Genomic DNA, 10,434 nt, shown 5'->3' on the forward strand with positions numbered 1-10,434 from the left:
ACAATCTTTCACCCCTTGGTGGTTTTACTTACAATATCCTGAAGGCCTTTCCATCTTATTACATAGAGCTTTTCCTCATTCATTTTTATAGAAGTAAAATGTCTTGATGTACCACAGTTTATTTAACCAAAGATGGACTTTTAAATAAATGGTCTGTAACTACTGGTTTCATCGGGAAAAGATGAAAGTTGGATCCACACCTCATACTGTATATCAGGAAAAATTCCAAATTTTAAAAAGGTATATGGTATGGTTTGAATGATGGTGTTGCCTCCAAAATTCATGTTGAAACTTAATCCCCAATGTGACAGTGTTGAGGGGTGTGGCTTTTGGGAGGTGATTAAGTCATGAGTGGGATTAGCACCCTTATAGTAGGGCTTAAGGTTGAAGGGAATACTAATTTGCCCTTTTGTGCTTTACACCATGTGAAGACACAGTGTTCCTCCCATCTGGAATGTGTGGCAAAAAGGTGCCATCTTGGAAGCAGAAGCAGCCCTTTCCAGTTTTGCCAGTGCCTTGATCTTAGATTTCCCAGCCTCCAGAACTATGAGAAATAAATATATATTATTTATAAATTACTCAATTCATGGTATTTTTGTTACAGTAGCACAAATGGATTAATATAAGTGTATTTTCGCTGGGCAGTAAAGTTCTTTCTAGTCTTTTACTTTTATAAACAGTGCTTCAATAAACAACTTTGTATGTATGTAATTTTATATTTGTGCAGATATATCTGTATGATATGGGATTGTTGGTTCAGAGAGTAAATGCAGATGTAATTTTGGTATTGTCAGATTCCCTTTCATAGGAGTTGTGCAATTTTGCATTGCCCCGGCAATGTACATATAAAAGTGACTCCCTAAAACTTTGTCAACAGAATGTGTTATCATATTGTTCTATTTTTGCTAATTTGCTTGGTGTTATATAAGTATAGTATAGTTTTAATTTGCATTTCTCCTATATATTTAAGCAAAGTTTATTATATATATATATTTGGGGGGGATTGTTGCCCTTTTTTCTTCTCAGTTTCTAGGAGCTTTTTATATATCAGGGAGATTAGCCTTTGTCTATGATATCAGTTGCAGTTTTCCCCCCACACTTTGTCATTTGTCTTTACTCATGGTGTTATTAGTCCTTTCCTCCCATCTCCACTCCTCCACCTTCCTCCTTTCCGTGTCCCCCCCCTTCCTTCTTTTCCCCCTCTCCTCTAGTTTCTTCATTTTGAGTCATAGTAAGACCTTCCACATTCTAGAATTATAAATAATTCATCAGGTTTAAAATTTTGGTACTGTGTATAAGAAATTAGTTGTAAATCTTTGGACCATTTGAGGTTATCCTTATACACAGTGGTTTTTTTTTTTTTTTTTGTGGAACCAGCGTAATATTTTTCCGAATGGCTACCCATTTGTTTTGATGTCATTTATTAAGTCCATATTTACCCCCACTGAATTGAGATGCCACCTTTTGACAAATGATACATTTCCCTGTGTGTTTGGGTCTCTATTTCTGGACATTTGATTCTGTGTTTCATTTGTCTGTCTTTTCATGAACCAGCTTGACAGTGTTTTACTTATTGAAACTTTGTATAGCATGCCTTACCATCTAGTGGTTTATCCTCTCTCATTGCATCTCTGTCTTAGAACTTTTCTTAAAAATTTTTTTTCTTGTTTATTTTTCCGTATAAACTTTGGAATCAACTTATCTAGTCTAAGAAAAAAGCATTTTGGTGTTGGGAACACCCTCTAAATTTAAAGTAGTAGTATACCAGAAGGAATGTTTCCTGATCAGTAGGGAACGACAGGAGAGCTGAGTAAATTTCTCTTATACATCTTCCCAGCTACTAGTATAAACAACCAATAAGAGACTAGGTAAAGTCTTGATGTCCTATCCTGGGAGGCAGGGTTTTAAATTCATCTCTGAGAATTCTTCCCTGTTGATTTTTGTTAATAGGACAAGGTGAGAGGGACAAATCCAAGACATATTTTACCTATTTCATGTTTGTCTGGCCCTTTGCTCTGTGACTGTCAGCTGACTAAGTCAAAACCTACCTTTTGACTAAATCAAATATATTTATTTCTGGTGCCAACTCAAGTTGGTATTGGATGCCCAGAGGTCTGTGTTGAGAATTCTGGTAACAGATTGAAGGAAAGAGTGCTGTGATCAACTAGTAGACTTTGCCATGGCTGAGGGATTGTAGAAGGGTGAAAGACTGCAGAGGAATGGGATCATTTAAAATATTTTGAAAATCCTCTACATGTCATTGAATGTTTTCGTACAGCACTTAAAATGACTGCATTGTTTAGATGTTTTATAATTAATCAGTTGACATTTGGATGATTTTAATTTTTTCCTCTTAAAATGATGTGCTTGATGCTTAATCTCTGAGCATAACCATGATTCTTTAGGTGAGGAATTTCTAATGTAAAATATATGAACTTTTTAAATATTTTGTTAAATATTGCCATGTTTTCTACAATTTAATCACCTACAGACTATTTTTTCCAATTAAAACACCTTGCTTTATATTAAATATGTTTTCACTAAATTGTCTCTCCATTTACATCTGGAAGGGCTCATGATAGGTTCTGATTTTATCCACAATGATTGTGGTTTCTTTGAGCTTTCCACAATATATTGTTTTGTTTCTTAACTATTTTACCTTTTTGTTAATTTTTATTATGTGATCCGTGTTCATCGGTGGTTCACCTTATTTGGGACCTACTGAATCGGAATAATAGAGGTTGCTTTCAAGTACTACTCTGTCTTCTGCTCATCCTTTTACAATCAGACTTTCCAAATTTTAATAAGGATATCTAAGGCTTCTGTTTTTGTTATTTTGTCACTTTCTCACTTTTTAAATTCCTTGCACTCTGGTTTCTGCAGCAGTCACTCAAGTGAAGTTTTGCCACTTAGAATGGGTCAGAGAGTAAAGAATAATAGCCAAGAGCTCAGGCTCTGGAGACTGTTACGGTTCTAGTTCCAATACTTGATTCCTGGACAAATTGCTTCCCTCTGAGTTTCAGTTTCCTCATCTCTAACATGGGGAAAATAATGGTACCTAGTTTACAGGGTTGTTAAAGATTAATTGAGCTAATACCTGTCAAGTGTGTGAAACAATAACTAGCACATAGTAAGACTTTCCTAATTGCTAGCAGATATTTTTAACAATTTCTATTAAATAGTAAAATATGTATCCTGCAGGTTGGATAGAACAGTCTTTTCTGAATCACTTTTTCTTTTCCCTCTTTTATAATTCTAGTTCCTTGCCTTTATGACTAATGTGCTAGTTCTCTTTCTTTATTAGAGATGGTGGATGGTTTAAGTTCAGCTGTATCATAAAGGCAAGCTGGAAGTAAGAGTAAAAAGAATATGAAAGAGGATGAGATTTAAGGATGTTGATACCTATGCCTGTTCCTGCTTTGTCAACCTCTTTTGCTGCTTTTATTTTAGATTTTAGAGCTATGCTAATGGCTGGTCTTCTGAAACAATTTCCTGAATCTCTAGCTGCCAAAAGTTCATGACTTATAATAACTATGATACTTCTTTTGGTGACTGGTGTGTGACTGTCTTATATGGATAGAGAAAAAGGATTGCCCATATGTGGGAATATTTATTTGTGATTCCAGTGGGTACTCAACAAATGTTAGTTTTAACTGGGTAACTGATATAATGTTAGCTAATAAATCACCAGAGAAATGGTGTATTGTTTTGATTTGTCAGTTTGGGAATTATGAATACAAAATTTGGCTCCTTTGGGTAAAACAGCTTTTGTTTAAATATTTATATTTATATGTCAGAGCACTTTTATTTACAGTAGGTTTTATTAAAATTGTATGTTAGCCAACAGCCTTGTTGAAAGGGATGTGAAACCTTTTAAAAGAAAGTCTCAGTACAGAGATCTTAGATTTTTAGAGTTTAAATTTTAGTAGTGAGTAGAAATGCTGCCCTCTACTGTTGGCTAATTGTTTTACTGACATGTAAAAATGCTCCATAACTTGTAAAAGGATGATTTTTTTAGTGTATGTTATAATACTAGTTTGAAGTATAACCATATAAAACATCCTGATTACTTATTTGTTAAGCTATAATTGAATATTATATAATTCTGACTACCATTAAATATGTCATTTTGACAAAACCTGAATTTAGAAACAAACTTGAGTCCTGAAAACAAAATTTAGTATCGTTTTAGCTTTGCTTTTTATGTGGTAACCTTTAAGTAGTTGTTAGATTGATCCCTTATGGTTGTGTGACTCAAAGCTTGTATTGATAACTCATAAGCAAACTATGGATGAAGGTAATTTTTCTAAAATTATTGTTTTAGTTTATCTTATTTAATGTTTGAAATTTTGAAACATTTCAAAGTAATGGTTCAAAAAATTTTTTTTAAGTTAATTTATTAATATATATTTTTTTACATTTTATGTTGCAGAGCAGTTGTGGGGGAGAGGGGAAGCAGGAATGAAATAGGGTGGGAGAAGGAGGAAGGGTTGAAGTATGTGGCACCCCCTTCATTCCTGCAGGGGAGAACAGGGGGCTTCCAGTGGTGGCTTGGTCATTGCTTGGCTGGTTGCAGGTGTTGGGGGGCATGGCTGAAGCCATCAGCCCCACATCACCCAGCTCAGAAGAGCCTGGGGTGCTTCCAGCAGCAGTTCAGTGTTTGTCGCTGGGCTGGTTGCAGGTGTTGGGGGATGTGGCTGAGACCCCCAGTCCTCCCCATTCCCTGGCTTGGTGGCCCAGGGGACTTCTGATCTTTTTAGGTTTTATAGGTGTTCTTTGTTGATGTGAGACCTTTACTAGTTCATATCAAACTTTGTCTCTGGTCTCTGGGTATTTTGTTTTTTTCTTTCAGTTCTCTGATGGATTATTTGCAATTCCTAGTACTTAAACTCTGCACTGGAACTGATTTGTTGTCCTTTGCTTACTTCAAAAATGGGGGGACTTCCTGTGGGGCCCAGCACTTGAGCCCTGTAGTTTATCTAAATTGCTGCTTTGCTGCTGATTTCCTGGGGAATCAGCTTAGGTTTTAATGGTTGACTGTATAGGTACTTCCTGGTCTCATGAGATCCAGTACACCTGGGTTGTGTGGAAACTCTGATCTGGACCTGGGTCTTTTCAGCAAACTGAACCCCCTGCAGTTCTATATTCCTGACCAGTCTCTACTGAATGGTCCTGAACTGACTGGGGAGCAGATCAGCTGTCCTTGCTGTGCCCCAGTGTTCCCCAGGTGAGCCCATGTCGCCCACTGCCCGTGCTCCAAATACTTCCCATGGGACGGGCCATACGCCAGTCCCTTGCAGTGACTCACTGGCCTCTGAGTGGCTCCTTTTTTTCAGTTGTCTGTGGCTCCTCACTCCTATGTGTGTCCACAGGAACCCTGTTAGTAGTCTTGCTGGGCCTAAGGGCCACCAAGGCCCTCTTCTCCACTGCAGCCTCCAAGCAACTTCATCCGAAGTTCACAGCTGCAGCTTTTGTCAGCTCCTGCTCCGTGCACTCACTAGCTCCAGCCTTGAAACGACTGGGGCTCAAAATGGTTGCGGTGGTCCTTTCTTTCTCTCATTGTGGTTTCTCCTGCCTTCATGAACTCAATAGGTCTCTCCTCCTCTTCCCCTGAGATCTAGCAGCCCCAGCTTGTCTGTCTTTGCTTTTTAATAGTTATAAATTGGTTGATTTGTGGGAGAGGGTGACACTGGAGACTGTCTATTCCACCATCTTGACCAGAAGCCGCCAAAGTTTGGAAATTTGAAATTTTAATCAGTATTCAGTAGGATGGCACTGCTTAAAAAATGGTGATGTTGAGCAGATTTTAACCTGTGATTTCATGTCTTTCACTGTTAAATGGAGGGATTGGGAGAGATGATTTTTAAGATTCCTTTTGTCGGCTAATATGCCCTCCACCAGAAAAGTAAAATGGCGTTAAAGACTGAGAATGGTGCCTGAGAAAGTTTCTCAGAAAACCCCCACCCAGAAAAATCCCTTAGCTGCCATGTCACCTTTCTTTTTTTTTTTTTTGTTTTGTTTTGTTTTGTTTTGTCTTTTCCGTGACCAGCACTCAGCCAGAGTGCACCGACCATTCCTATATAGGATCCGAACCCGCAGTGGGAGTGTCGCCGCACTCCCAGCGCCACACTCTCCCGAGTGCGCCACGGGCTCGGCCCTGCCATGTCACCTTTCTGCGCACGCAATTTTGCCCACCTATGAGAAAGTCCCAGCTTAGCTTAAACCTCACTTGCTTCCCTCCCCTTCCTTCTTAGCCAAAAGGAACAGTCCAGCTCAGCCTAACTGGATATAAAAGGCCCACCCCGCCTCTCCCTGCTGCTGCTCCCACTTTTGAGAGGGCTTGTTCATTTTGCTTGCCTAATACACTTTGGTTGAGTCCCTGTCTCCTGGTGTCTTATTTTGCGCTCAGGCCGGGGTTTTTCCTTTCACCTTTTAGCTTTGTTTTGCTGAGTGCCTATTGTACATAAAGTACTATGCTATATATAAGATAAACATTGAAAACAAAGACTGGTATAGTTTTTTTTCTAGATCAGGGGTTGGAAAACTATGGCCAGTGGGACAAATCAGGCCGTGCTCATACATTTATTTATTGTGTATTGCTGCTTTTGTTCTACACTGGCAGAGTTGCTCAGTTGCAGCAAAGACCATGTGACCTGCAAAGCTGAAAATATTTACTTTCTGGACCTTTACAGAAAATGTGTGCTGACTTCTGACCCCAAAATAAGCTTCTAGTGCAGAAGAAAGTGAGCGTTATAAAAGACACCAGGAATAGTTTAAGTAAAGCTAGCATGCAGTTAAGGAAAATATGCTGTCTTCATTAGCACCGTTCTTCCAGTTCAGTATCTTCCAATAATTCTCAGAGATTGCTGTTTATTGGCCACTAGCAGGTGTCCTGCTTCACAACCTGGTTATTATCATTGTCATTGTTATTATTTTTGCGTGTGTGTAAAATGCACAAATGTAAGTATGCAGCTCAATACATTTTTATAACTGTGTAATCACTAACTGCATAAAGATAGAAAACATTTCCGTTACCCCAGAAGACTCCCTTTTGCCCTTTCCAAGACAGTATACTCTCTCCATAGGTAATCATTTTTCTGACCTATATCACTGTAGATTATGAACTTTATATAAATGGAATCATACAGCTTCTTTTACTCAGCATCTGTGTAGCTTGCATGTACTAGCACATGCTAGTAGTTTCTTCCTTTTTAATATTCCATTGTATGAATATACTACAATTTGTTTATTCTGCTATTGTGGGAATTTGGGTTCTTTCCACTTATTGGCTGTTATGAGTAAAGCTGCTTTGAGCAGTTTTTGTACAAGTCTTTTTGTGGACATACGCACTAATTTCTCTTGAGGGTATACTGGGGATGTAGGGTTTTTAATTCATCTTGTAGTGCCCTTTCCAGAAAGCTTTTGTTTAATAAGATAAAGTGGAAGGGAGGAATCAAAGACATATTTTTACCTACTTTATAAGTTTGCTTAGTCCCCAGCTCTATTACAAAGTGGTAACTTTACATTTCTTCATAAACTCTGTGACTGAGGCAGCTTACTTTTCGACTAAATCAAACCAGTTTTATTTCTGGTGCCAACTCTGATTGGTGTTGGTGTCTAGGAGTTTTTGCCCAGAATTCTGATAACAAGTTGTGAGTGCTGTGATCAACTAGTGGTCTTTGCCGTGGCCCAAGATTTAGGGGAGTGTGGAGATTATTTGTATTTAACATATTTTGAAAATTCTTAAATATTGAATGTAATTCTGTAGCACTTAAAATTATGCATTGTTTATATATGTTATAGATTTCTTAATTTCATTTATTGTACTTTTCACTTTTAGAACATCTATTTGCTATTTTTAGATTCCATTTTCTTTTTAAATTCATTATTGCATTTATTTTGTACATCTTTTCCTGTTTTATATATTTTAAATTGCCATTTTCAAATTCTTTTCTGCTAATTCTAACATCTGTGTCATCTGTGGTTCTGCTGTGGGTCTTCTTATTTTGTTTTTCTCTTATTCATGTTTTCCTGCTTTTTCCCTATCTTTTTGTTTTGCTTTACATAACGTATAGAAGAACCATTGAGACTGAAACAGTGTTCTTTCCCTTTCAAGAAACTGGATGAGGCTAATAAATTAGGAGATGAGTTTATTTAGGGCTAGATTGCTGCTTTAGTTACCTTCATGCCACTTCTGTTTTCAAATATCATAAGGGTGAGATCAGTCCTATGTCTTTCATAGGTCCTTTCCACCAGCAGGACTTCAGGAACTATGAACTGCTGATTTTCCAGCCCAATTCCCAGCCACCTACAATGTGGTTCCATCAATAAGTGTCCCATGATGGCGATCTAATGTGTGAGGACATCTAACTCCGTTTTAGGCTTCTCCAGATTCCGATTTCTCATGCCAGCCCATGTCATTAAAAGCTCTATTCCTCACACCAGCAGAATTAGTCCATCTATATCAGGCCCAATCCTTTACTCATCTGGTCTAGACTTGTCAAATACTCTATTTAGGTAAGTGCCTAATTAGGAAAGGCTTGTCTCTTTGGAATTTTTGATTCTTTAGTCTAATGTGTATTCAGAAATCTCCATTTCCATTGACTTTTTACAAAAGTAAACTTTTTATTTGGAGATAATTGTAGATTCACCATATTTTTGTAAAAAAAAAAAAATAACCCAGAGATTTCATGTGCCATTTACCCATTTTCCTCCAGTGGTAACTCTAGTACAGTGTCACTAACCGGGATATTGACATCAGCATGATCAAGATACAGAACATGTCCATCACCACAGAGATCCCTCATGTTGCTTTTGTTTAGCCACATCCACTTCTCTCCCACCCCCATTCCCTTCCTAACTCACAGCAACCACTAATCTGTTCTCCATTTCTATTATTTTGTTATTTCAAGAATTTTATATACGTGGGATCATAAGTATGTATACTTGGGATTGGCTTTTTTCATTCAGCATAGTTTTCTGAAGATTCATTCAGAAAATTGTTGCATGTATCAATAGTTTGTTCCTTTTTGTTGCTGGGTACTACTGTATTCCTTACTATAGATGTACTGCCATTTAACCATTCTGCAGTTGAAACACATCTATATTTTTTTTCCATTTTTGGCTGTTACAAATAAAGCTATTAGACATTTGTGTACAGGTTTTTTGTGAACGTAATTATTCATTTCTCTGGGGTAAATGCTGAGGAGTGCAATTGTTGGGTCATATGGTAGTTGCATGTTTTTGGGGTTTGTTTTTCTTCTTTCAAGAAACTGCTAAACTGCTTTCCAGAGTGACCTTACCAATTTACATTCATTGCCATCAGCAATGTGTAAATGATGTAGTTTCTCTGCATCCTTGCCAGCATTTAGTGTCTCCATTTTTTAAATTTAAGCCATTTTTATAGGTGTGTAGTGATAACTGATTGTGGTTTTAATTTACATTTCCGTAAGGCTAATGATGTGGGGCATCTTTTCATACACTCTTTTGCCATCTTCATGTCCTTTCTGGTGAAATGTCTCTTCACATCTTTTGTCCATTCTCATTGTATTGTTTGTTCTTTTTACTGTTGAGTTTTAAGAGTTCTTTGTATAACCTAGTATACTAGTTCTTTGTCAGATACGTCATTTGCAAATATTTTTCCTACTATGCAGCTTATGTTTTTATCCTTTTTTTAAAAAGTTTTTAATTTTGATGAAGTCCAGTTTATCAATTTATTCTTCTGGTGGCAAATCTAAGAACCCTTTTCCCAGCCCTAGGTTCTGAAATTTTTCTCCTGTGTTTTTTTTCTAATTAAGTCCACAATTCATTTTGGGTTAGTTTTGGGGTTTTTTCCCCAATTTTTTTGTGTGTGACAAAATATACATAACATAAAATTTACCATCCTAACCATTTTTAAGTATACAGTTCAGTAGTATTAAATACATTCATAATGAGGTGTAACTAGTACCGTCATCCATCTGCAGACTCTATTCATCTTGCAAAATTGAAACTTTATTCCCATTAAACAATAGCTCTTCATTCCTCCCTTCCCCCAATCCCTAGCACCCACCATTCTACTTTATGTCTGATTATGACTACTTTTAAGTACCTCATATAAGTGGAATCATACAGTATTTGTCTTTTTGTGGAAGGTTTATTTCACTCAGAATTATGTCCTCAAGGTTTATTCATGTCGCAGCATATGTCAGAATTTCCTACCATTTTAAGACTGAATAATATTCTATTGTATGTATGTATGTACCACATTTTTGGTATCCATTTATTCATCCCAAGTGGACACTTGGGTTGCTGCCATGTTTTAACTATTGTGAATAATGTTGCTATGAACATAGGTGTAAAAATAACTCTTCAAGACTCTGCTTTCATTTCTTTTGCATGTATGCTCAGAAGTGAAATGCTTGATCATATGGTAGTTTTATTTTTAATTTTTTG

The 10,434-nt window shown here is 37.1% G+C and overlaps 1 protein-coding gene across 8 annotated transcripts in view; it reads left to right on the forward strand.

Moving 5' to 3' along the window:
- The window catches only part of DLG1 (discs large MAGUK scaffold protein 1), a 249,074-nt gene that overhangs the window by 36,468 nt on the left and 202,172 nt on the right, over window positions 1-10,434 (forward strand). The window lies entirely within an intron of this gene.

Source organism: Cynocephalus volans, chromosome 1, assembly GCF_027409185.1.
Source record: "Cynocephalus volans isolate mCynVol1 chromosome 1, mCynVol1.pri, whole genome shotgun sequence".
Classification (NCBI taxonomy): Eukaryota; Metazoa; Chordata; class Mammalia; order Dermoptera; family Cynocephalidae; genus Cynocephalus; species Cynocephalus volans.